Source organism: Anomalospiza imberbis, chromosome 7, assembly GCF_031753505.1.
Source record: "Anomalospiza imberbis isolate Cuckoo-Finch-1a 21T00152 chromosome 7, ASM3175350v1, whole genome shotgun sequence".
NCBI lineage: Eukaryota > Metazoa > Chordata > Aves > Passeriformes > Viduidae > Anomalospiza > Anomalospiza imberbis.
The window spans coordinates 298,208-325,396 of record NC_089687.1 but is presented as its reverse complement, the minus strand read 5'-3'; the positions used below and the strand labels follow the sequence as shown (position 1 = coordinate 325,396).

At 43.1% G+C, this 27,189-nt stretch overlaps 1 protein-coding gene across 4 annotated transcripts in view; it reads left to right on the top strand.

Annotated features, from left to right (window-relative positions):
- Positions 1–1,052: 1,052 nt before the first annotated feature.
- TANC1 (tetratricopeptide repeat, ankyrin repeat and coiled-coil containing 1) overlaps positions 1,053–27,189 on the top strand; it is a 72,852-nt gene continuing 46,715 nt past the window's right edge. For 2 of the 4 annotated variants that reach the window (XM_068195021.1, XM_068195019.1), the window contains exon 1: positions 17,343–17,651. The gene's annotated coding sequence lies outside the window, so the exon portion shown is untranslated. Of the gene's footprint in view, positions 1,073–17,342; positions 17,652–27,189 lie in introns of those variants that run through there. The other 2 variants (XM_068195018.1, XM_068195020.1) reach the window with 2 other exon arrangements.

Below are 27,189 nucleotides of genomic sequence, written 5' to 3'. Positions count from 1 at the left end.
CCTAAATTCATACACTTTTCTTAAATGTCACTTAACAAAAAGTTAACCAATATAAGGATATGACAGTAAAATTGGAATGACTTGTGATGTTCCTGAAATTTTTAATTTTTTGTTGTTTTCTACTGAGATTAGAAGCTTTTTATTTTCATTGTTGCCAGTTGTCTGCGTGTAATTTTGCAGCTGTCTTCCCCATAATCATAGCTACCTAATGGTATAAACAGATCTTAAATAACTTATATTTGTCAGTGTAGCAAACTGTCAATTGCTAAATTGAAATATCAGTAGGAAATGTCTTTCCTAATCCACAGAATCATCAACTTAACTAAAGCAATAGCTGCTTTTTCAAGAGTCACATTTATGGTATTTGGGATTTATAATGATTTTTCCCTACTCCATTTTAAGCTACAGATGTGTCAGTGGATATAATGGTATCATCAGAAGAATGTGCCATCTGAAGTTCTTCCTGTTGCTGAAGTAAATTATTTCATATCCACAGATTTGTTTATTTGTGGAATATTGGTAACATGGTGTTAATCATTGGAATATGGACAAGTTAATAGGATAATCTTGGGGGAAAAAAAGTTCTTGCTTGATAAATAGTTGCTGTGAGTTGAAACACTCTCCAAAAGCAGAGGGTGAATTTTCTTCATGGGTCTAGATTGGAATCAAGAAAATGTTTTGTAGATCAGGATATAACTGCTCAGCTTCTGAGAAGTTATTTCACAGTGTACAAAAAAAAATTCCTTTTTGAAATATTCAAGGATATTTAATATACCATATTTTGTATATATGAATAAAACAGCCTGTCATAGATTTTCTGTTGTTCTATTCTGAAACAGCAAGCTTTTTTGATATTACATTGTTTTTAATGTGATGAAAAAATTTAGCTCCAAACCCTAAATTTATATTGCAAAATATTTTGTATTAAGTCTGGAAAATGAACGTGACAAATGCTTATGTGTTTCTGTGAGATGAAAATGCTAAATCCTTTTTTCTTCTGCTTTACAGTGCTATTGTCAGTTTTGCAAAACCTCAGAACATGAGTGTCTTGGTAGCAGAAGCACTGAACAAAGTAAGTCTGAAAGAAAAAGTCAGGGTTTCTTTATAAATCTAAACATGAAAAAATGTTAAAAAGTGAAATTTCCTTAAACTGGTGTCTGGCAGTTGCAGGTGTTTCATTTGCCACTAAATGTTCTTGGGAAAACCTATTTGTGTAGTGGTTGTGTGGCCGAGCTGCTAGATGGCTAAAAAGTACCTAGCCTCTCCTTACTCTGGTTCCACTCCTAGTTACTGCAACGTGCCCTGGGTAGTTGGGCACACCTGTGCAGAGAAGCACAGCCACGCAGTGAGCTGTGTCCTGCTTGTAAAGTGGCATGGTGCACTAGCTTTAGTGAAACACAGGGAAGAATTACCAGTGGCATCTAAGTGTCTGGCCAAGCTGGGATTACAGTGCAGAGCAAAACCTTGTCTTCAGTGCTTTATCCCACCGTGGAAACCACTCCGTCTTCTATAAGGGTCCAGCAAAAATACAGAGCTGCTTGAGGGAGGTGGGTGGCATGACTGGCAGGTACAGGGGACGCCAGGATGGTGATCCAGTGTCCTGCTCTGTGAATGATCCCCAAGACAACAGGCATGTCCTACTGCTGCCCCATACCTTGCTGTTCCATCTGAGGCCTGACATCACTCAGTCAAGCAGGCACCTTTTGACTCCTCCCTTAGGAATACTACGGGATCCTGTAAAATCTTGTATCCCACAGCTGCTAATGGGCCCTTCTGTTTATCACATGCTTACAGCTCGTCCTGTGTCATACTAGGCTGTTGGTGCAGACTTACGCCTGCCCTTTGGAAGAGCTGATTTCACAAGCAGCTCTTTGGTTTGCATGGTAATCCAAAGATCTGACAGTTATCATCTCTTTGTTACACACTTGCAGTCTTCAGACTCTGAAGCATACAAGAGTTGCTCATCCCTAGAGCTCAGTAAAACATCAGTTGCATAATTTCAACAGAAGCCTTTTATCAACAGTTGTGTTTATAGATTTGGCCTGTAAATCTTGAATTTTTGCTTAAACTTTTTTATGGAGAACAGATGCAACTCATCCTCTTTCTCTTCCACCTGTCCTCATCGCCTCTGTTCTGACCCACCATTTCCTTGTCCTGCTGGTTTCCAGAATCTTGTATATGAAGCTTCCTTGCTACTTTAGACTGTGGTAGTTAGCTACTGTAATAATGATGATTTTGAACCTGGGAAAATAAGAATTTGATTCAACTTACTGTTAACTCTGGCATACTGGTTATTTGCTGTGTTTTCCCTATCTTGGAAACTCATTCTTTGAGCTGCTTAAACAAGGGAAGAAAAAAACCCCAAATATTCCCTAAAGGTAGTTAGACTAATATCACTTTGAAAACAGAAATTATAACTAAATATACTGAATTACCATGAATTCTGTGTATTGATCACTTGAACTTTTTGTGGGTTTAGGTTTTACTGCTCCTTTTAAACTACTTTAATAGGATAAAATTTAGAAAGAGAATAGCTGAAAATTCTATCACAACTTTTTTCTCCCCCCTTTAATGTTACAGATGAGCCACAAAATCCATGCAGCAGCACTACAAGTGGCTCACCAAAAGCCACAACCTACCTTGGAGAAGTTCATACTGCCTAAAAGAATTTACATTATTCAACAGCCACGGAAATGTTAAGATAATCACTAAAATACTTATGTTTACTTCAAAGTGAGTTTCTATTCTATATAGCACTTAGCACACTGTGGTGAAGTGCTCAAAAGCTGTGTGCCTTGTATCTTGCTGTGTTTATGTTACTGACAATAAAATATAAGAAGAATTACTAAATGTACTCAGGATTTATTACAATATCATGGCTTCTGTCTAACCTGGTGCTACTAGTATGTAGTAATTACTCAGTGCCAAAAAGTCTAAGTTTCATTTACTGTGTGAGTTTTGAGTGAAGGAATGGAAACTGTTAGCCCTACAGTTTTGGGGGTTTTTTTAGTTTAATGGTAGCAAAGCTGATGTGAACTTGATTCTAAGAAAGCATGACTGAAAGACATGGGGCTTCTTTCAATTGAGCCTGAGGTTTTCCATGCTGAATGCAGGCCTGAGGCTTAGTGCATGATAGGTAATTCACAAAGTCCTGTGAAGGATTTCTGTGCAGCAAAAGAAGTATTTTTTGCTTGCATTTCTTTCTGTAAGAAAACCCAGCTCCTCTGCAGAGATCCAGCAAGCAGGAAGAACTGAGTGGAAACAGTCTGTTTGAACCTATTTGGGGCTGGAGTGGATAAATGAAGGAAGTACCTGACTTGGAGCTGAACCCTTGGCATAGGAGGGGAGGTAGCAGGGAGGAGCCAAGGTGCAGAGAACGCTATGACTGCAGTTTGGACTTAGACTTGGTAGAATGGGGTATAAGACTTAGCACTGCCTGGCAGTAATAGGGTCATGAAAGGTCAAGCTTAAAAATGGGGAGGAACAAGTGTAAATCTCAGTCCAGGCAACGTCCTTGAGCCATGACCTGCTTGCAGTGACAGCAGGGACAATAGAGGGAGCCAGGGGATAATACTGTCCTGCTCTTGGGAGTTGGTTATGGAGCTCCACTGACTCAGAATTAATTGACTATTTTTTTTTTTAAGGTAGTGATTGCAGAAGAGTATTGTCCCAAAACTGATTCTTTCACCCTTTTGGTGTGCAAGAAATTGATCCCCACACAGAGTGGAGGTTTTTGATTTGTTTACAGTTGTATGCAGAAAGGGGTACTGGGTGGTGAATTGTCAGAGCTAGCATGGAGACACACCAAGGCAGGCACACCTATAGGTTACAGTCTCAGGCCAAGCAGATCTTCCTGCACTCCATGGTTAAGTTGCCATTAGCTTCTCTCTGTTTCAGTCTCAAGGTACCGTGTCCCAAGAAGTCATGGTATGTACTCAGTGAGCAGTGGGCTCTTGGTGGGCAGAGGGGGCTAAGCTAGGGATATGGCTTTTACTATTATAATTATGATCTAATGAGGAAAGTTCATGGCAAGGGCAAGTTGTCACCACAGAAACTGTCAGACCTGAGGGTTTGTTGGCCCATCATGTAAGGTCCTGAATGAGAAGGGTGTGATCTTTTTATTCCTTCCCCTTCAAGGACCTAGGACATCAACCTTCTGTTTTCTGCATTCCTGTGGCTGTTGCTCCCATTGCTTAACTGCTTTGTTCTCTGTCTTATTATTTGGAACTTTGTTCCTGTTACTCATCAGTTCCCACTTCCATACTTATGATGCTTCTTATACCTATCGTAAGTCTCATTTTCGAACCATCACATATTTTCCTGAAAGGAATCATGGGGCTCACAGGTAAATCAATTGCTTCATGATTTCCCAAATGCAAAAACACAGTGCTACAATTAATACAAAACATTATAGGGTTAGTATTAGGAGAACAACAAGGTAAAACATCTCATTTAAACTCCCTGTAGTGATGGTAAGTGACCATCTGAAAAGTGTCCTACGACCCCTGTGCTCTCACTTCACTTGTTCCAACCCTTGTGTGCTTTCCACATCACGATGGGCAGTAATCAAAGTATTTTATCCATTCTTCTGAGCTTGTTTCAGCAGGTGTTGCAGATCATCATGCTATAATAATTTTCTTACTTAAGTGAGATTCATCCCAACAGGGGTGGGCAGCAGTTCTTGAATCAGCATATAATTATACTGCAATGGCTGATATAATGTGACAGGAGCTGAATAATTGAAATCTCACCCATTGATTTTGGTGAAATTACAAACACAAACATTAGAGTAATCATCTGTACCTACAATAAGGTTATCTACAAATATGAAGCCACAAATTGTTCTCATATAAGCACATTGTTTTCCAGTATATAAAAGTACAGGTTCATGAGCTTCATCAGGATGGATTTCAAAACGACAAACACTATTCTGGATCCAGACAAATGTCAGGGCTTTGGTGTTAGTGCACAGGTGAGTCCCTGTTCCCATATAGTGCATGTGCTAACACTGGTGGTTTGCCATTCCCCAAGGGCCTATGTCCTTTGCTCTGGAGTAGGGTTCAGTTATGATTCAGGCCTAGTGCAGTGACTGAGTGATGGACACCGAGGTTCCTGTATGGATTAGTACTGCGCTATTGATGGTATTATAAGTGACTAGATGCCACCAAGGCTGGAATTCCTTTGCAAATTCAGTCATTATTCCAAATTACTTCTTGAAATTCAGTGGGTGAAGGTGCCTTCTTCTCTTAAAATTGCTGCTGCTGATTGTATTCACAATTGAGCTCAGATGTAGCTAAGAGAAAAAGAACCTTCACCTTGGTTTGCACCAAGTGCCTCTGGGATCAACTATGAGCTCACTGATGGATTCTTTCCCTCTGAGGCAATGTGTCAGATAAGAGCCATTGATTAGTTTCTAATGCTGGTGGAGAAGACCACAGAGGGTATTGCAATTTGGTTATATCACTTGTAGTTGTGCTCAGGTTATTTATAAGTACTTCAGCATCTGTACAATTTAAAACTCCCTGTGGTTCCAGTCACAATTCTTATTTCTTTTGGAGAAGTGGGGGTTTGCCCATGTAGCCAAGCTAACTGTCTTGCATAGGAAGCACTTAAGGATGATGACCACATTGGCTGAAGTGTAGAAATATTAATCTGTGTTACTAATTCTATTTGTTTAAGAAACCAAGGTAGATTAAACAACATTTGTTGCTGATCTGCATTTTTGATCACGTGGTCTAATTTCAAAAATTTGTGGGGATTGAATTTTCTCATCCTCTTTGACTGGGGCAGATGTAATTATTTTGGTTTCAGTAATATCTACCTTGAATTTAAATGTTAGTCCCAAATTATGGTGATCCCAAAGGCATATAACCAAAACAGGTTTAACCAGGGTAACGTTATAACAACAATCCCACCTTTTGGTGGCACAAAATTTCGAATCTTGCACTTGATTCTGTTGTACTATGAAGCATTGAAATCTGAGTGGCTTTCCCATGTGTAGATATGCTGCAAAACAATCAATGGATCTGAATTTTTTCTTGGGTTGTTCCTTTCAAGAGAGGAACCCGACTAAAGCTATCCTAATCCTACCCATGTTCTAAATACGCTTCAGCTTCATGCATAACCAAAGTAGTGAAATTGTACACTAAAATGGTATACTTAAATTCATGCTTAATGTGAAAGGTGATACTCAAAAAATGCTTATACTGTCAATGAGGATTCTTTTTGAAGTGTGCTTTCCATGTGACTGCACTGGAAAGCTATTGCAAATATGAGGCACTCCCTCTAAAATCAAGGGGTCCTGGGAAGGTTATCCAGAGTTAGTGTTGTCATTTAACACTAATGTCTGTGTCTTTTCATCCATCCATCAAATGTAAATACCCTAGTGTTGATTAAAGATTAAATTATGATCACAGGAGGTGGTGATTATTAGCATATGCAATAAATAATTTGGTTATGCCTTGAATAAATAGAAAAAATTAAAATACTGCTTCTCCTTTGAAGACAACTGTTTTTTATCACTGGTTCCATAACTGACTGATAGCCACTTGTGAAATATGATCAGTGTTATCCTGGACAACAGCAACAAAATACTTTATGGGTGTTGAAGTTGCAGATATGGGATTTGGAAACCAGTCTGCTTTTGTATTGTTTATAGCACACTTCTGTTCCCCAGGCTGGCTCTATGGCAGTGAATGTTGATATGAATGTCAGTGAACAAACAGGACTTGAGTCAAAGCCGTCCATGTGTCAAATGACTATCCATGCTCTCAGAGCCACAATTAGCACAGTGCACTCTAATGTATCGATGGCCAATACATGCTCCCTATACAAGGAATATTTGTAAAATCTTTAGAATTCTAATCTTTGCACTTTTTGTTTCTGAAGAAAATCAATAACTAGTGAAAAGTTGTAGGGTCTGATTCTTCAGGCCTGTTTGAACATCACTTTGTATGAAGGTAAATGTTACTTAACTGTTTAAGGCAGTATGTCCAGGGAGGAGGGATGTGCTTGGTGTAGAAGGGAGCTGCAGTAAATCCCTTTTGTGGTATAAATCAGGCAGTCATACAGGGGTTGCTAAGGATGGAACAGTTTTGTTAAACAGCCCTAGGCACTGCTCTGTGCAGTGCACACTTGGCAAGTGCAGTCCCACGGAGACGAGCTAAGTGCATTCAGTAACTCGAGTTTCTGGCAAGGCCGTGTCTGTGGGCAAACAGGAGTTCTGCAGCATGGGCTCGGCCCGTGTACCTGAGCTGCATCAGTCTGCCCAGCCCAACCGATCCAGGTGTGCCTGCAGCTGCACCTGGGCTCCTGTACGGGAACACTGCTGCAGGGTGCTCTGGGAGTGCCCCATGGCCTGCCAGAGAGCAGGCTGGAATGGAAAGGATCTTCCAGGAGCTACCTGGGTAAAACTTCCTCATGTAAAAACAGGTCCAGACAAGAACCTAGGAGGCCTAGTTTTGATAAACTTTGTTTCATGGGCTTGCTAAATGTAGAGCAGGTGCAATCTCCTCTTCTGCTATAAGATGAATCTCGTAGAGCAGGGAGCCCTGGCAAGTGTTCTGTTCCATGTCTTGCTCTGTCATGTGGTGCCCAGTTTGTGTTTGCACCATCATTGATGATACTGTGATAAGGCTGTTATGCCTTCTGTTGCAGGGAGTTTGTTTTATTTAGTTTGAGCCATAATACTTAACTTTCATTATTTAAATATGAATTGCCACCAAATTCAGCACATAGGGAGCAAATAGAGTAGGTTTGCTAGAAAAATCAAACCGCTGCAGGAAGACTGTTTTCAGGCTTTTCGTGGACTATTTCAGACAATGCAGGCATTCAGTGAGAAGGATGTGATTTCAGGAAAGTATTTCTGCTGCTGATCTTCATTGCACCATATTGGAGGACACAATGTTGGTTAATATGCAGTTGTTATTAGCTGTAGCCCTCAAAACACCTTACAGAGATGGGAAGCCAAGGATCAATGAAAGCTGTAAAAAGAGATTTCAGTACATGTTGGTTGGTTCAATGTCTTTGTCAGCTTGGTAATGTCACATGTGCTGTTTGATGGCCTGAGACACACATGTTCTGTTGGACTTCTCTGCAGGGAGGAGTTTCCTCTGGGTCAAGAGTCTCTATCCTTAAGCACTTGGTGCTCCTAGGTTGGGTGGTGCTGGACAGAGCTGCTTGGGGAGTGGGAGCTGTGCAGCTTGTCACTGGTCTAGCAGGAGCTACAGGATATGCTGTTCAGTGCACAGACCACGGCCTGAATCAAGACAAAGGGATTTCTGACTTTTGTGTGAAACTGCAGCAGATGAAATGGCAAAGAAATTACACATGGCGAGACTGGGAAGTTGCAATAAAAGAGAACTACAGCACAAGACTTCATTTTAATAAACAAATATTAGCTGTTGTGTAAAGCCTTTGAGCGTTCCAGGATGTACTTGTTCAGCCTGTTCCTCTCTGAGTGGTATGCATAAATCTGCAAATCATTTCAAGCACATTAACCTCTGCCTGGCATATCAGCCCCAAAAATCCTGGTAAGTGGTGCATACATAAGCCAAATAATTTCCTGAATTCACCTTTAATTCCAGGATAGAAGACTTTACTCCTGCAATGTAAAAAAAAAAAGAAAACAAATTCAGTGGTCTAATCAGTGTCATCTGCCATACTCATATTGTTCTTGTTGTGTGCAGTTCCCACACCATGTTCCCAGGAAGGCACCTCTTGGTTTGGAAAATCTTGCTGTTGTTGAGGACCCTTGTTTTCACATGTTGTCATTCCTCCTCTTCCCTCCTTGCACCTTCTCGCTGCCCTTTCCTCCTCAGCCTGCACAGGACAGCCAGCTGGTCAGGTGGCTAGAGGAATGTGTACTTTTATAGTATGTTTATGGTTCTTGTCATACATGGCCACAGATTCTACTCGTGGCCATTATGCCACTCTTGCTCAAGTTTAATGAAAAACTTCTAGATTATATTATTAGCAGAAATTTCAGTCTGATGCTTCATTTATAATGGGCTACCAATGTTTAATTAATTCTAGAGTTGAAGAGAAGGGCCATTAGAGCTCTGAAGTCTGAGTATTTTTGAGTGTCCAGCTAACAGGGACTCTCCAACTCTCCAGTTGTTTGTTAAAGCAATTTTATAGAGGTTTATAACTCATATCAAGAGAAGCTTATGCAGTTTCAAAGGTTATTAATTGTTACATGTTTACTGGATTTGCCACAAGAGGTTGCTGTATGCCTACAGCTTGTTCCAGCTCTGCTAGCCCAGCACCCCTCAGAAATACAGCTATTTTCTGCCAAGGAGGTATATTTTAATCTGCTGGAAAAGTTTCAAAGAAAAAGAATAGATAAGTTTATAAAAACCTCATTTGGCATTTCATGGGGGACATGACTGCCTAGAAGCTGTGAAGATACCAAGGGCATAATTCCATGGTAACAAAAAGTGGTATCAGACTTCCCACCCTTCCCTCCTGACTCTGGGTTCCCAGCTGGAGTCAGGTACAGGCGAGGCAGCACAAGGAACAGGAAATAGTGCAGACTGTATTGGTTTTGGGTACATTCAGTATGATTTTCTCAGTTTGTAGATGCTTACATAGTATGTTTCTGAATGTGCTCACTTCATAAATTCATTGCTCCATGAGCCAGGCAACATTAGAAAGTTGGATATAGCATCCCACAGTCAACAGTTATGTATCAAGGGATTAAGCTTCTGAACCCGTCTCTATACACAGTGTATTTTTTTATATTTGGGGCTGACTTTTGGAGAGCAATTCAGAAGTTATAGTTATGTAAAGGAATGATTAAGACTTTTCTTAAGTTATGATAAAAATGTTTTATATAATAGGTATCATTTTAGTTGCAAAATATGCAATTACCATATACTGAAATAGAACAGTCACTAAAATGAAGATTGATATCAAAATTTAAATTCAGCCTTCTACTTTCATTGATCATAACTTTCTTAAATTCCTTCTAGTTTAAATTTTTCACATTCAATATGTTTTTTCAAAGTTAAAGAGAGAGCTGGAGCAAACTGAGCTATCTTTAAGCTACATAAGCCTGAAATACTTGTTTTTTATATTTTACAATCAAGAAATATTAAATAATGAAAACTAGCATTATTGATTTAAAAAAATAGCTGAAATTTAAAACTTTTAATTTGGTTTGTTCTGTGGATCTCAGCCTTAAAAAGTAAAACAAGTCAAAAAGACAAATTTAGACAGATTTTGCTGAAGCTGTTCACAGGTGCCAGCCAAAGGTGACAGGTGTGTTGCTCATCTCTGGTGTGTGTGCATTTGAACTCTTCTCCAGTAAAGTCTGTTGAGGTTTCTGTAGACAGCACTTGTAAATATGTCACAAAGAGCCCTCCAATTTTGTCAGAAGTTCTGGCTGCTGGTTCTAAAATTGGTTTTGATGCCTTGAATTGTAATGAATAAAACGGACAATAAAGGGGGTGACGGGGAGGTGGCAGAATGTCCTAACACTTTGCAGACCTGGGCTGTAAGGAATTCAGAATTTGGCTGGCAGAAGTGTCAGGCTGCATGCTTCTGCTGGTTGAACTGTTCTAATAAGCTTACAGCTCACGAATAGGAGGGGTTTTTACCTTGTCTCATGCTCTGCCAGCGAGGAGGTTCACAAAGGAAACTGGGAGGGAGCATAGCTGGGACAGGTGGCCGAAGCTGACCAAAGGGATATTCCATACCACAGAATGTCATTCCCAGTCTGTGAACTGGGGGAGGTACCCAGAAGGGCCTATATAGATTTGGGAAGGGGGGGGGGGGAGTCTGGCATCATTCAGCCAATGGTGAGCAATTCCACTGTGCATCGCTTGTTTTTTCCTTTTTTATTATTTACCATTATTACTGTATTTTACTTTATTTTCAATTATTAAACTGTTATTATCCCAGCATATAAGTTTTACTTTGATTCTCCTCCACATTCCACTGGGGTGGGGATGAAGAAAGGGCGTTGAGGGAGCAGCTGCATGGTGTTTCATCTCCAGGTAGGTTTAAAATCATGACAATCTACTACCTTAAAATCAGTAAATTGAGGATTTTATACCAAATTATTATGTTGCATGAGAATGAATCTGCTGGGATAAAAGCATCTACATTGAATGGAAGTCTCTAAAATTTACAAATTACCTTCCTTGAAAGCACCCTCCAAAACCAAGAATTGGAATAGTGGGTTAAGATTAGAAGCATGAACTAACATAAACAACGCTGAAGCTGAGCTGAAAAAGGGAGAAAGTGTGATTTCTAATTTCTCTAGCCCCTAGCATGTATGTTAATACAATGAACACTGCTGCTATTATATTTCAGTGTGATCTGATTCCTGTTTTCCTAAAATAAAAAAGCTACTAGAAGCTTGCGTGGTAAGTGCGAGACTGAGGAGAGCCATAACCTTTTTAAGAAGAAAGCAGGAAGAGCTGAAGAATTTCAGTGGCCAGGAATGGATATATCATCTGAACAAATGAGTGGAAGGAGCAGGGGGCAGAACAGTTAAAGTAGAACAGCTGTGAGCTAAATACTTCCCAGAAGGAAGCTACTGATGAGAGCAAAAATCTCTGCGTTCCTGATATCAAAAGCATTGTTCTACTGAGACAAATTGGGAACACTAGAATCCATTCTGAGCTTTCCTGTGAAGCAGCAGGACCTAAATCCAGTTGACTGTAAATACATTTCAAAACTTTTGGGTTCATATCTAGAGGAAGAGAGTGTGAGCACTGGACCTGCTGAGGAATAGATCCCACAACAGTGGAGTCATTGCTCAGTTTCTTGTCTCGAATTTCAGAGACAAAGACAAAATCATAAAATGCTGCCCAAACTTTGATATTTCCTCTGAGAAGGAAAATTCCTTTATCTCCAGATACAGGCCTCATCACACTGGCAACATGTAGGGAAGAGAATATGATTAAGAGGCTTCTCCAGTGGAGAAAAGACACTGTGCTGCTGGCTGAGGTGCATACAGCATCCTCCCCTTGTTTTGGAACCAATCTTCAGCTACCAAATTGCTGAAGTGACAGTGAAAGAAGAGTAATGTCACTAATTGCTGTTGCTCTTGTCACCCTGAGGGCTTTGTCTCCAGTTCTTCTGCTCTTCTGACACCAAACTAGGCAGTTATGGCCAGTGTGCTGCTTGTGTATCAGCCTGTCACTTCTTTCTGAACACATACATGGATTGTCTTTGTGTCCCTTACAGACACGTTGGAAGACATTTTGTGAAATGCTTGCATAGTGTAGAAAATGTTCTAGAATACTCTGGCACTGTAATTTTGCAGTTAAATTCAGATTTATTTTATTATGATGAATTACATATGAAAATCAATCAGAGTTTGCACAGAAAACAGCAAATCTTTATTTATCCATTTATAAATGTATTTTGGATTGTCCCTGCATTTTCCTTTTTTGGTGTGAGGAGGATTCGTTTTTGTATTTAATTATGTGAAATTGTAGAGGTTGTGTGTAGCATAGCTAAGCACTTTGGCCTCTGTGCAGGGAATAGCTACAGTATTGGACACAGAGTGGAAGAAGCAAGCAGCTTCAGGCTGGGAGACAAAAACATGTCAGCTGAGTGTTTCTGCTGACATTTTTGATTGATGTGCTCATAACAATGGCATGCAGATCACCACTGCTAAACCTATGTTACACTTAACATAGATAAAGCCACCGGGCACTTCGGTGCTAACTCCATGGACGTAAGACAGTTATCTATCTACGTGTGACATTCCCAGCCAGAGATAATGCTCTTTGGGGTTACCATGGGTGCCCCACAGCAAAATTACCGGTACCCTGGGTTTTTTCTCATAAGCTGCCATCTGAGCTGTCTTTTTGAGGAACTAAATAGTTTAACACTCTTGCTGCCTGGTATCATCTTCAGCCTTCAGATCAGTTTTGTGGATTTCTTCCGCAGTCTCTCATTCTTCATTATCTTGGAAAATATGGATGGATAGACTCAGAGGTAATACCACCTCTACGTGTGCTTGCTGATCCCTCATTTGGACACACTGGTAAATAACACACAGGTAGAGAACACACTGGCTTCTTTTGGAGGAGCAGTACTCGTGTCATGTGGTTTTGCCATGGCAGCCCCAAACCCTTTCGAAGGTGCTGCTTTCCAGGATGCAGCTTGTCTTTTTCTGTGTTGTGCGCAGGGCCACATTCCTTGTTCCTACACTTGGCGTTTCAAATGTGGCTATCTGAAATACCTTGCGTGGTCCAGTTCAGAAAGTTACTTGGATCAGTCTGAGATCTTCACAGAATCACAGAATGGGTCAGTTTGAAAGTGACCACAGTGGGTCATCTGGTCCAACCTCCCTGCTCAATCAGGGTCATCCCAGAGCACATGGTACAGGATTGTGTCCAGACAGTTCTTGAATACAAGCACCTGTGGAGGGAGACTCCACAACCTCTATGGGCAATCTGTTCCAGACCAGCCGTTATTATTTATAGTATTTCTATTATTTATCTTATTTATATTCCACTCGTCTTTTGCCGTGTGCAGCTTTTATAAGCTCCGATGCGATTACGTTCATGTTCCTGATGGAAGGCTGCTCTGGTGGAAGTGGATGGCCTCCGGTGCGGGGCTCGGGGCAGGAGCCCCCAGCCCCGAGCTGTGCCAGTGGGCTCTCAGGAGCAGAGCTCAGCCGGGCGGAGCGCACGGGCGGTGGGGCGCCCCGAGCAGCACACGGTCCGCGGGCCCGGCTCTGCGGGGCCGTGCGGTGGGTGTTTGCGGAGCGGGACCGCGGCTCGCGGAAGGGCGGCCCGGCCGAGCGGGCACGGCGCTGCTGTGCCTCAGCCGGCGCTCCGGCCCGGCCCCGCTCCGCCCCGGCCCGTCCCGCGGGGGCGGGCGCTGCCGCCGCCCCTCCCGTGAGCTCATCCCGCCGCCGCGCCTGCCCAGCCCGGAGGAGCCCGGAGCAGCCCGGGCTGGGCCGCGCGCGGAGCCCGAGGCGAGGGGCCGGGCCCGCCGCTGGGTGAGACCTCCCTGCCTCTTCCTCTCCTTCCCTTCTCCGCCCCGCGCCCGCCTGGGCCGGGGGCTGCGCGGGGTCGGCGGGCGCGGGCCGCCGCTGAAACTTTCTGGCGGAGGAGCGTGTGCGGGCATGTCGGGCAGGCACGGGCCGGGGCCGGGGCCGGGGGCAGGGCGTGGAGGGGCGCGGCCCCGGGCCAGCGGGGTGGCCCGCGGCTCGTGAGGGGCCCGGGGTGGCCGGGGCCGGGCCGGTCCGGGGGAGGCGCTGCCCGGGCGGGGCCCGGCCGGGATTTCCGCCTCCCGGCCCGCACTGTCACGTTTCGGTGACTGGGGCGGTTTTCCTGCCTTTGCCAGTAAAGATCTAGGAGGGAAAAAAAAAAAAAACAAAACTGCTTTCTGGAAAACTTGGTTTCTTGGTGGTGTTTGGTTTCTGTATTAGAAGGCGAGGAAGAGCCGCTGAGAAGAGGCACACGGGCCGGGCAGAGCCGGGCTGCGGGTTCGGCCGTGCGCGGGCAGAGGCGGGGATGCGATGCGATGCGATGGGATGCGATGCGATGGGATGGGATGCGGTGGGATGGGATGGGATGCGGTGGGATGCGATGGCGTGGGGTGCGACACGTGCGTGTCTGTGGGCAGCGACCTTGTTTTGACGGCTGGAGCAGAAGGGCCTGCCATGGAGGTCATCATCAGTGTTCCTGCTGAGATCTCAAGCATAAAATGATAAAACGATAACTTGATTAGTTTTTAATATGTGAGTTACCGATAATGTGTAGTAACAGTGTGTTTTAAAGCAGACTTTCTTAAAGCTTTCTGATTTCTCAGTATTTGTTTGCCGTAGCCTCACAATGCATGTTTGTTAGGTAGGGGTCTGGATCCTGAATTTCTGTTTTCAAAACCAGAATGTGGCTGGAGACGCCTTTGTGTGAGGTCGGTCCCCGGGGGATGAAGGGGTTTAGATCCTCGGTGTGATGTGGGATGTGTCCCCTGGCCGTGGTCCCTGCTCTGCAGCCCCGCGGGGCCGGGTGGCAGTGGCACCGCTCTGCCTCACATAGCGGTTTCTGACGAAGCCTGTGCTTTTGCACCTTTTGGGGAGCTAACAGCTGAGGATGTGGGAGGTTTACTTCGGGCTTCTGTGACTGCTGGGTGTAAAAACAGTTGGCAAGAGGTTTGTTCATAGGTCTGGAGTATTTTAAATGTTTTACTCATCCAGCCTACTTCAGAGTTTTGCAGGATTATTCAGTATATGCAGAAGTCCTGTGTTACCTCATGTTTTTGATAGTTGTTGCTTAAAAATAGCCTGATACTTAATAATTGAAAATACCAGGGAATTAGGGAAATAAGTGTGATGCCTTATATCCTAGAAAATTTTCTCCCACTGTTGTTTAATATACAGTGGCCAAGAACGAACCTTTCCTATTTGTTGTGATCTGCTGTGTAAGTGCTGTTTAAGTGAAAAATGGTAATATACTATTAAATATTGCCAGTGAGCAAGGCAAACACAAGTACTGCTTTTTGCTACTGCTCAGGTAGTGTATTCAGTGCTTCATTTATGTGGATATGTTGCCTTGCTTTCTCAGTGTAGCTAACCACTGGAATGTCCAAATGGTGATGAATATATCTGCTTTAGAGCCAAAACATATTTGGTTCATAGCCAGAGTTGCTCAGCTTCCCATAAGAGTATGTAGGAAAAAAGACATTTTGTGTGTATGACCACAGTCCTGAAGTTGATGCCATGGCAACTTTGTGATCTGAATTATATGCTGAAAGGCAGCTGAGCAGTCTTAGCAGAGGTGTTTGTTTTTCTTTAGCTGAACTTCTGCCTCTTATGAAGATTAAACCTTTCTTTGAAGGTGAAAGATTATTTAGCAAGCTTTCAACTTATTTAGCAAGCTTTTCAAACTCCTTTGCATGTAAGAATATCAGCCTGATCTGTTAGTTATTTGTAATGACACCCATAAGTATCTGTAAATTGTAATTTATATCCACAATTTTAAAATTAATATTTATATGTAGGGATGCTGTTTCAACTAAGAAGTGGTATTTCAGGCTCTGTCAGGAGTTAGATCTTCATGTTTTCCGGAAAAATAGATAAAGGTCAGTTTTAGGTTTTGTGTGTGGGAAAGTCTGAGAAAACTGGGTTAGTTCAAGTCTTTTGGTTGCTTTCAGCTCCCAAGACTTGATGTGGAGTTTGAAGAGTTTTTTTATCACAAAGCTGTGGCAATGGAAAAAAAAAATCTCAGCACATGGCCTAACAAAGGTGTCCAGTCTTATTTCTTAACAATATGTTTGTGTATAAGAAGCACCACTGCTAGAAAACTGGCCTCTGAGTGGTGAAGGCATCGTGTAACACCAGACCAAAGAAACCCCAGAAGCAACCTCTGGAACATTACATGATCCTCACTGCATCTGGTTTTGTGTTTAACTTTAGTTTGATAACTGCTTTTTTTTTTTTTTAATTTTTAATAAGTTTGTTTTTGTGGAGCCTTAACCTCTCTGATCTTAATCCTGAAGGGAAGTAAATAAAGGGATCAGTTGCTTATTAATACAGAATATCTATGGTGTGGTCTAATGTTAATATGTCTGTTTGCTCTGCTGTCTCCTACTATCCTTTCCTTTTAAAATTCATTGTTTAATACGACTGAATTAATCCTTCAGTATTCGTTGTACTTGAGAAGTTCTGTAGAGGTATTTCAGCATGCATAATTGACTAGATTATTTATCTAAGTATGAAACTGTAGAGCTCAGGGGATGATCTCTATGCTGTGTTTGGGCTCTCCACAGATAGTTTGGAGTCTCCTGTGGTGTCCATCTCCTGCTCACTGGGGTGTAGGAGAGTCTGAAGTGGAGCACAGGTTTTATTTCACTCAGTTTGTGCTTCAGTTAAACAGGGTGCTTTTTGGTCTCCTTTCATAGCTAAAATGTCCCCTTGCTCCCCCTCCCTGTCTTCCAGCTTCATAAACCTTCAGAGGTTTATCCAGTGTAGTGACTTCAGAATTTTGTGCTGTGTAGGTGATACATCACTGTGTAGGCTTTTTTCATCCATCACTGCCGCTCCTGCTTCTTGAAGTATATGCATTGTAGTTCATGGAATTACTTTAACTTCTAAAAGACCTGTTTCTCTTGCTGTGTTTCTGGAATTTTGTTTTTGCTCCCCCCCACTCACCAAGAGGAGGCCTGCTAAGCCACAGATTTAATCTGTGAAGGTACTTTGTTACTAGAATATTCGATTTTGCAATATTTTAGCTTCAGTGCTTGGCCTCCCTGTGTAAAGTATGGGGATACTCCTGTGCCTGAGGGATGTTCATTAGAGTGTGGAAACAAAGGGCCAAGCAGCTGTGACTGTGAGAGTTATTTCTCCACTGAGTGATTGGGAGCATTGCTGGCACATGGGCTTTGTTTCCTGAGGTGGTATCACCAATTTAGTATTTCACATACTTTCTCCTCTCGGTCTGGAATACTAATTTCTAATGAGGGTGCCAGTTTGAAAGCAGAAGTTCCACTGGCTTTTGGAGTGACCAGCTGTGCAGATCAGCCAGCTTGGCAGATGTGAGGTGTCCCGTTGGTGTCTTGTCCCACGGGACGAGTCCTTGGGTGCTGGCAGAGAACAGTTTGCTCTCAGCCTCATGGGTGGTGTGACGCCTCAGCCTGGGATTCTTGCTGGGCCGCAGAAGTGACGTTCAGTGATGGCAGCGGCGAGTTCTGCCACAGCCCTTACTGAAATTTAAGTGTCTGTGTTCAAGTCAAGAGCTGCCTTTACGGTCTTGATGCTGAGGAAGTTGGTGGCAATGCTCACTGAATTATGCCTCTCTGACCTTTTTCTGTAAATACTCTGTGTCAGCAGGTGCAGGGGTTGTGGTTTGCAGTGTTTGTGAGGTGACTGACTTGGTGAGGCACTCTTTGTGAAGCACTTCTCAGGCACTTTTGCAGTCTAAATGGCAAAAATAATTTTGGGAATGCAGCTGGTCTTGGGAAGTCATCTAGTTCTTACTCATGTGCATTAGAGAATTCAGCCGTGTCTAGATGTGTATGAAATTGGAAAACTACATGCAGCTTAAAGTTCTAGTGATCTTAAATATTGTAGCTGTATAATAAATATATACAATATGTAAAATATATACAAAGTTACAGATGTGTATGTTGAATATTGGAGTGTTTTTATCAGCTGGCCTTAATTCATGGTGATGCAAGTTAAAACTTGAGAATTATCATTAAATACAGATTTCCGCCATGTTTTAGATTTCTGTAATACAGGGTGGTCTTAAAAGAGAAACCAACTCTGCAGCCTACATTGCAGTCTCATTTCGCTCTGCAGCAGAATTTCCACCTGACTGTTGATGCAAGTGTTAATGGAACTTATCACCTTTTATTTTTAAGAAAAGACACCTGGTGGCCCAGCTCTGTCAGAATGACCCCATGTAGGGGGTGTGCCAGGTGACAGTGGCGCATAGCCCACCTGACACAGAGGTGTCACAGCTGTGGGGCCGAGGGGGGATCCTGAGTGCCTCAGGACAGGCCATAGGCACACAGGACACGGGGCAGCGTGGAGGGTGGGTGGCTCAGGACAGTGCACACAGGACATGGGGCAGCGTGGAGGGTGGGTGGCTCAGGACAGTGCACAGGACACGGGGCAGCGTGGAGGGTGGGTGGCTCAGGACAGCGCACAGGACACGGGGCAGCGTGGAGGGTGGGTGGCTCAGGACAGGCCATAGGCACACAGGACACGGGGCAGCGTGGAGGGTGGGTGGCTCAGGACAGGCCATAGGCGCACAGGACACGGGGCAGCGTGGAGGGTGGGTGGCTCAGGACAGGCCATAGGCACACAGGACACGGGGCAGCGTGGAGGGTGGGTGGCTCAGGACAGGCCATAGGCACACAGGACACGGGGCAGCGTGGAGGGTGGGTGGCTCAGGACAGCGCACAGGACACGGGGCAGCGTGGAGGGTGGGTGGCTCAGGACAGGCGCACAGGACACGGGGCAGCGTGGAGGGTGGGTGGCTCAGGACAGGCCATAGGCGCACAGGACACGGGGCAGCGTGGAGGGTGGGTGGCTCAGGACAGGCCATAGGCACACAGGACACGGGGCAGCGTGGAGGGTGGGTGGCTCAGGACAGCGCACAGGACACGGGGCAGCGTGGAGGGTGGGTGGCTCAGGACAGGCGCACAGGACACGGGGCAGCGTGGAGGGTGGGTGGCTCAGGACAGGCCATAGGCGCACAGGACACGGGGCAGCGTGGAGGGTGGGTGGCTCAGGACAGTGCACACAGGACACGGGGCAGTGTGGAGGGTGGGTGGCTCAGGACAGGCCATAGGCACACAGGACACGGGGCAGCGTGGAGGGTGGGTGGCTCAGGAGAGCACACAGGACACGGGGCAGCGTGGAGGGTGGGTGGCTCAGGACTGGCCATAGGCACACAGGACACGGGGCAGCGTGGAGGGTGGGTGGCTCAGGACAGGCCATAGGCGCACAGGACACGGGGCAGCGTGGAGGGTGGGTGGCTCAGGACAGCACACAGGACACGGGGCAGTGTGGAGGGTGGGTGGCTCAGGACAGTGCACACAGGACACGGGGCAGCGTGGAGGGTGGCCATGGGAGCGCGTGGCTGCAGGCGGCAGCCTGAGTGCTGAAGCTCCTTGTCCCTGAGTTGTTTCTTACCCTTCTGCCTGCCTGTGCCCCTGTCTAGCTCAGACAAATCTGTAATTAAGATATTCAAGAATTACAATGTTTGCAGCAAAGCCTGAAGACTTTGTAAGGAGCCTTTTTGGCTTGGTGCAGGCTGTGGTGAGTGCTCTCATTCTGATGGCCAGGCACCCTTGGCCGCGGTGGAGCCTCTGCCTGCCCTGTGGATGTCTCTAGCTGTCACATACGCCTACTGAACAGTGGGAGCTGGTGTCACCTGTGCCTTGGAGCCCTTAAAGTGCATTTTCGGAAGTGTGTAGGATGAGAGGGTGAGGGCCTGCTGCTTGTCTGCTGCATATTTCGTATATTTGATAATTAACTGCTTTAAGACCAAAGGGTTCTGTAAAATGTTTGCTGCACTACGCTGCAGTTGTGTATATGGTGTAGGTTGTTTCTTTGTGTTGTTTCTGTTTGTTAGTGGGGTTTTTTTGGTTTATTGTTTGGGGGTTTTTTGCTATTTTTTTTTATTTTTTTAAGGCTGGATCTTAGTCATGGTTAAATTTAGCTCCAGCAGGAGAGAAGCTGGAGCTTGTTAGAGCACAGGAAACGCCTTGACAGGAGGTTTTTGATGTGTGTGTTTGTGTGTAAATGTGAACTCTGCAGCTCCACAATGGAATCGGGCCTGCGGACCTTTGGGTGGGTCACAATGATTTTACATCTTTAAATGTCTTAGATTCTGGTGGAACTTTGCTACATTAAGTGTTAAATATGTCTTAACTTGTCAGAAACTGGTAGTTTTAAGTTAAATCCAAAGCCATCATTCTAAAAACAGCAGAGGTGTTTAATTGCTGAAAAGACAGTTCAGATTTTATCTGCTTCAGCTTTGTGTTATCTAGAAAAATACTAGAATTTGTGTAGTCTAAAGACTGTGCTTTTCTCTTTTCAGTCATTTACGATGAAACTAATCCACTTTGGTCTTAGCAGGTGTCCCTTCTTTAGGATCTATATTTCTGACCATCTTTAACAAATAAGTATTTGAACAGTATCCAAGTAAGAGTAAATAGAAGGACAATATGACCTTTGCTCTTTGAAATTTAAATGAGGTGGAAGTTGGTAGAGGCTTTAACGAGTGGGTTGGATTTGATTATTTTTCTGTGTTGTGTGGGGCTTTTTTTCTTTTTCTGTGTTATGTGGGTTTTTTTCCTTTTTCTGTGTTGTGTGGAGTTTTTTGTTGCTTGGGTTTTTTTGTTGTTGCTTTTGAACAAGAATGCAGAACACAAAATATTCTTAGTGTGGGTTTTAGGGAGATTGGTTTTGTGTTTTACACTAGAAATGCCTTTGAGTTCCGTTGATTATTTAGTTAATATGCTTCAAGGTTTGTTCTACACTGGACTAGATACCATTGAGGTCGCAAAGGGATTTTTTTGTGTTAGTAAGGACTGAGTTCCTGGATTTTTCTACAAATTTTTCCAGGAATTGGAAGATTGAAAAGGACTATTGCTGCCACAAAGCATAGGCATGGTAAGATAAAATTTTGAGCACTTCCCAACTACTGATACAGAATGTTTATGTTCATGCAAGAATTCCTTTGAAAAATTAGGAGACATTGTGACAAGACATAAAGGGAAGACTTTGCTTTACTCTCAGATAAACTACTTGGCAAAGTTAGAATGGAGTATAGGAACACTGTGCCTTCTAGTATCATATACTAATCTGTTGTGCAGTTTCAGAATTCAGTGGTGCTGGTATATTCAACACCCTAGCAATACAGAGCTGGTGTGTATGTTTTTGTTTATTTATTCTCTGTCTAAGCCATTCTTTGTGCCACTGTGGTATGTCACCAGATATTTTCTGTGAGTTTGCAATAAGCCACCCAGTGATTGATGGCAGCAGCTTATGAAGTGTTTTATACTCATTTTGAGGTACTGGGCATAGTTTGAAAGTCTGAGGGGAAAAAAGACCTAATTAATACTGTTTTTTTTTTCCCTGACCAAAAGTGTTGCACTTTGTCCTTTAAAGACAATAAGGAAAGGAGAACAAAAGTGACATTAAATTATTTTTTCTGCGGGAGTTCAAAGCTTTGTAAAAGTCTGCACTAGAGGAGTGTGCTGAATGGTTTGTCAGGGAGGACTTGTTTCTCTTTTTGCTCTCCCCATGCCGGTGCAGAAGGATTCCCCAAGGCTCTTGGACCCTGTGTGCAGTGTGTGCCACCAGAACTGCCTTGGGTCTCACTGGGGATCTGGGCTTCTCCAGAAAGCTCCTTTTGTGCGTTCCAGGCGTCTGCCTCACTAGCATCTGGGGAATCTCACACTGTCCTGCAATCTGCTAGAAACAAGTTTATTTCCTACCTGTTTTCATCATCTCTGCTAATAGGAAAAACAGCGAGAGCCTCCTTTCTTCAGTTTTCAGCCTTCCCCAGGAGAAAAAATTAATTTTGTTTCTTTGCAGTATTGCTTCTGTTGGCAGGATTTTGACCTGAGCGAGTTCTTCTTGGTGTCGCGTCGCCTCTCTTCGTATATCAGTGAACTTGACTCATGTGAGGTACAGTGGGCTTGTAGGCGTCTCGGGAGCAGGTTAAGGGGAGGCAGTGTGTGCTGTCTTGGCAAACTTGTAACGATTTACAGACTTAAGATTTTAATGAATAATTACTTTTTTTTTTTTAATATGAAAGTTTGTGTTCCACTAGTAGTCAAATTCTGGTTGTGAGGATTTAAATTTATTTGGTTTGGACACTTGCCTGTGGTAGGAATGCTTTCTGGCATGTGAGTTAGAAACTGCAGTGGTGCTTGGCTGTTTAATTACTGAAAACAACAGGACAACTGTAAAATTTTAATAAATATGGACTTGCCGGGTATTTAATATTTTTGGTAAGAGCATGTAGGATCTTGTCTACACCAGGGAGTTATTGCAGGATGGGGAGGGTGTGAATGTGAAGCACTGTCCCCCTTGTATAGACAAGCCTTTAATTTTGCTTGAGTGAACTCTGGGATGTTCTGGGTATTCAGTGTTCTTGTCCTTAATTTGAGCTCTGCAGGGGCTGACAAGGAGTTAGTTATACTGCAAGCCTATGTCTGGTCCATGTGAATAATCTCCCTAGTTTGGGGTCTGTGTGTAAAGAGAGCCCACACATGCCAGGCTAGGGCTCGGGGAGGCCTCGTGTGTGATCCCACTGGGGCAGGTGCTGCCTGTCAGGGGCATGCAAACAGCCAATATTAATGCTGTACCATGGTCTCTCAATGTGACTGCATTGTACACTGAAATAAGAAGTGTTGAAGAAGAATGCCTGAGTCTGGTCCATAAAATAACATAAGCAGGTAGTTAAAAATGGGAGGTTTACATTTCACAAGAGACAGAAAAAGGCAGCGTCCCAGATCTGAGGTGGAAAGCAGGGAGAGTAATATTTTTGTTTTGCCTCACTCTGATGAATGAGATTTCAGGAAATAACCAAGCTAAAGTTTGTTGTGATTTGGGGGAGTGGCATTCCTTCCTTCTGGACCTGCTGTGAGGTCCTTCCTTTTTCCTTCGTCATCTCCTCTGTAAGCACAGGGAAGATAAGTCGCATCTGACACCATGCAGCAGGAGCACAGGGCTGACCCTGCTGGCCGTCTTGTAAAGGCTCCACCAGTATGACCTGGAGAAAACTGGGCTTTGCTCCTCCTAGGTGAAATGGAAACAAGATTGTTCCCTTCCTGCAGGCTCTGTGAGCTGCCATACGTTCTGAGATGCTCTGAGGTTGAAGAGGCAGTATATATAGATACCCAGCATACTTTCTGGATGATGTGACTTTAATGTCTGTTCTTTAGGAATCCTCAAAAATGTTAATGTTTAATTCCAAAGTTTGCTAATTTCTTTTGTCAGCAAAGATAGATACCCTCCTTCTTGTGTGCGTGTGTAGTTGTGCAATTGTGCTAATTTGTCCTGGATAGTCCAGTATGTTTGAGCTTTGTGTCCCTTGTGTTGCTGCTCATTCCCACATTTTAGGGTCACTTAGCACTTGCTTTTCTTCTGTTATTTTTGGGAGGAGGAGGGTTGCAGGAGGTACTGTCACGTTATATTAATTGTCATTAACTGTCTAATGCAAAACCAGCATAGGGATCAATTCAGACAGTTATGTTCTCTGAAGGAAGTAATTTTGCTTTGTATTTTTGATAGAGGTTTCCAAGATTTTCTTGTGTGACTTGCCCTGACCAGGGGGCTGGACCAGATGACCTCCAGAGGTCCTTTCCAACCTTAACCGTTCTGTGACTCTGCCCTAGTCAAAGAAGTCCCAGTGAGTCCTAATGTTTCCTTTCTGTCATTTTGAATATTTCAAGCTGTTGTTGCACACATATCACTCTACCTCTAGTAACTAAAGCTAAGGATAGTTATCCTAAGGAAGAAAACATCTATATCAATTTGATGTCAGAGTAATGTATTTTAAAAGCCACATTAAAACCTTTTAAAGTGTTTACTTAGTAATACCTATGTTTGTCTCTACCTGTGAAGCAGGAAGAAAGTGTTGTTTGTGTACACATTTTGGATAGAGCACTGCATTTGATTTCTATAAAAAGTGAGTGGCTGTGATTCCCAGCCATTTCAAGATCAGGTATTTTGAGATTTGGGTTTATAGAAAACATACTGTCCCAGAATGTCTAAGAGTACCTGACATGGGGGAGAAAAGATTGACACCAAATACACGTGCGTGTTCTGGTCTAGGTTTAAATAGAGATCTGTAGTGTTAGAAGAAAAATATTAGTGAAACAGGAGAAAAACTCCATGAAAAAGCAGTCAATAAAATCCTCAAAATACCTGATAAGAAGGATGAAGAATATAGGAGATTTGGAACTAGATATGGTAAGGAACTAAAATAGAAAGAAGCTTTGAGTTTTATCAGTACCATCTTATGTTAGCAATCAAGCTGTCTGTATTAGTGTGATGTTTCTTTAAAAAAAAAAAATCTCAGGCATACTAGATTCCTTAAAAACCTACAAAGTAGCCGTGATGATGAAAAAAGTCACCTCTTTTGTATTCTGGACATAATACTGACCTTGTTTGGGGTTTTGTTTGGATTAGTTAGTTTTAATTTTGTTTTGTAAGTCATAACTGAAGAAAGGGAAGACTCTGTAGAAAAAGGTAGGTGGCTGTGGTCTTGGCGTTTTCTCTGGAGGGTCTCAGCAGAATGGGAACAAAAAGTCTAAAACACCTCTGCTGTGGTCAGAAAAGCTGTGAACAGGTAAGATTTTCAGGTTGTTTTGACAGCTGCTGCTCTTCTTTCCCAGTGTAGCCAGACAGGTGATTCTTCCTCTGCATGACTGCTGAATCATTCGGGGTGCTTGCCACCTCTGGAGTGAATGGTTCTGGCCTGTGAGTGCTCTCCGTCTGCTTCAGTGAAGATCAGATTCTTCAGTGCTTTGGTGTAGTAACAAGTAGTGGGGAGCAGTAATCTCTGAAATTATGATAAAGAGTAATTTTTGCAGTGTCTGGCACCTGCCCAAGATTTTTGGACAGCAGTCAAGTGAAGTGACCAGCTTTGCCCCTGTGTTGGCAGCCCTCAAGGACACTGGCCAAAACAATCAGCAGTTTGGTAAAAGAGTAACGTAGCAGAAAACTGAGTGATTGCAGGGCATAATAGTTACATCTCTGGCATCTGAGAAATGAAATCTAGATCCAGACTGGTGGGGAAAAAGCTACTGCAAAAGCACATTCTAACAGCTAACATGATAATGAGGTTTTTCTCACACTTCCTCATCTTTCACCTCTTATTGTATTTTAATAGTGCTTCAGGGCATAATTCCACTTGAGAAGTGAGCAACAAACTGGAAACCTTGCTGTTGTTTTGCAGTTTCCTTTTAAACTGCTGCATAGCTTTCACTGGGTCAGATGACAGGGAGAAAACATGGAGTATCTCACTGGTAAGTTTAATAATAATTAGATGATTGAGTGAAGAGCAAATGATGCAAATGTACTACGACTTGGCAGTTTTGTATCTGTTTTGTACTTAGATTGATCTTTCTGCATGAGAAATGCCTACAAAGGGTAAAGGCCATAATTGCTTAGGGTATTGTATAAAAATATTTCAGTAATAACTATTTAACTTCAGTGAGTCTGGCTAAATATAGCATATTGGAGACATTATACATGCCACTTTTTACTTGGCTGTAGGGACAAAGGGTCAGGGACAGACCTCTCCAGTGTATGCTTTATCTTTTTTGTACATGCATTTGAATCATCATAACACAAATATATCTCACTGGAAATTGTATCTTAAAAGTAAAGACACTATTCTCTTCAAATGTCTGTTCATTCATTAGTTAGTAGTCACATATCTGGGGATATACACTCTGTTTATTACAAAATGCTAGATACTACTGGCCCAAAATGTAGTCATTTGAAAGGATTTTTTTGCTTACTGTCTTGATTTGTTGCATCAGTAATACCTTGCTCCTTGAAATACTGTTTTGTGCCATATATTCCTCTTGTTTGAAATCTGGACTTTGAATTTGCCTGAAAAGGGAAATGTTGGAACTTTTCTCTGTGACACATAGGATGACACTCTGAATGTGTTTGTAGGCAGTGAAAGCAGTTCTGACTAAACGAAGTTTTCTTTCGAAGCTTAGGATTTTGGGATTCAAATTTTTGAATCTTTGGATTCAAAAATGCAAAATACACTTTAAAAAATACAGATTATTCGAAGTATGTGTTTAATAAGTCCCACACTGAAAGGTGGCAAATACTTAAGTACTTCTGTGCAGGCAGTAGACTAAGATGTTCTACCCTGTATTTCTTTGCAAATGAATGCTGACTGGTTTTCAGGATCTAAATATGGAAGCTTGAACACAGCTGTGGGTAGTACTGTAAGGAGTGTAAATGTCAGGAGTTCATGGGCATTAGCTCAGGTGCTTACCTGCCATGTGGGATTAGTTTATTTGACCTCTGCAGTAGTGATGAACTCCTGTGGGTAGATTTTGAAAATAACCCTCTCCGAAAGGTGAGGGAGGTACAACAAGAGCTGTGAATGGTCTTGTTCCTGATGTTGGTGTCTTCAGTGGTAGTTGTACATGGAAAACATTCCCGTGCAAGGAAGTTGCTGAGTTTTAAAGAGAGACTTGCAGGCGGAGTGAAAATGTGGAGAGATTTTTCTATCTCTGCTTTTCAGAGGGGATTCCTCAGGTAATGAAGTACTTATAAAGGTTGAGACATGAACTGTTGTGCGTGCCTGTGCTCCTTACTCTTTCCATGACCTAAAATTTGTGTTTTATAAAGCTGACAATGTTCTGGAGTTGTTCATAAAGGAGCCGATCATTATAAATTCTTGAATCGAGGGACTTCCTGCCCTTTCCCTTCATGCCCTGAGCAGGAAGCATGTATGGAATGTCTTCTGCATCTAAAGAAAACAGTTGAACTGGTGGGAGGACAGCATCCATTTGAAAATGGTCTGGACAAAGCTGGGAGTCCACCTTTGTCAGCAGCTGACAGGGTCTTCAACAAGCAGAGGAGTTCTGTTGGGAGGTTATTATTGGCACTCTGGGGTAACAAGTCCACATCTAATACCCATTTTAAAATGGGAATGGTAGTTGTTAGAGCTTTAAAAAAAACCCCAACAAACGCCAAACAAGTGGTTTCATGGCAGAATT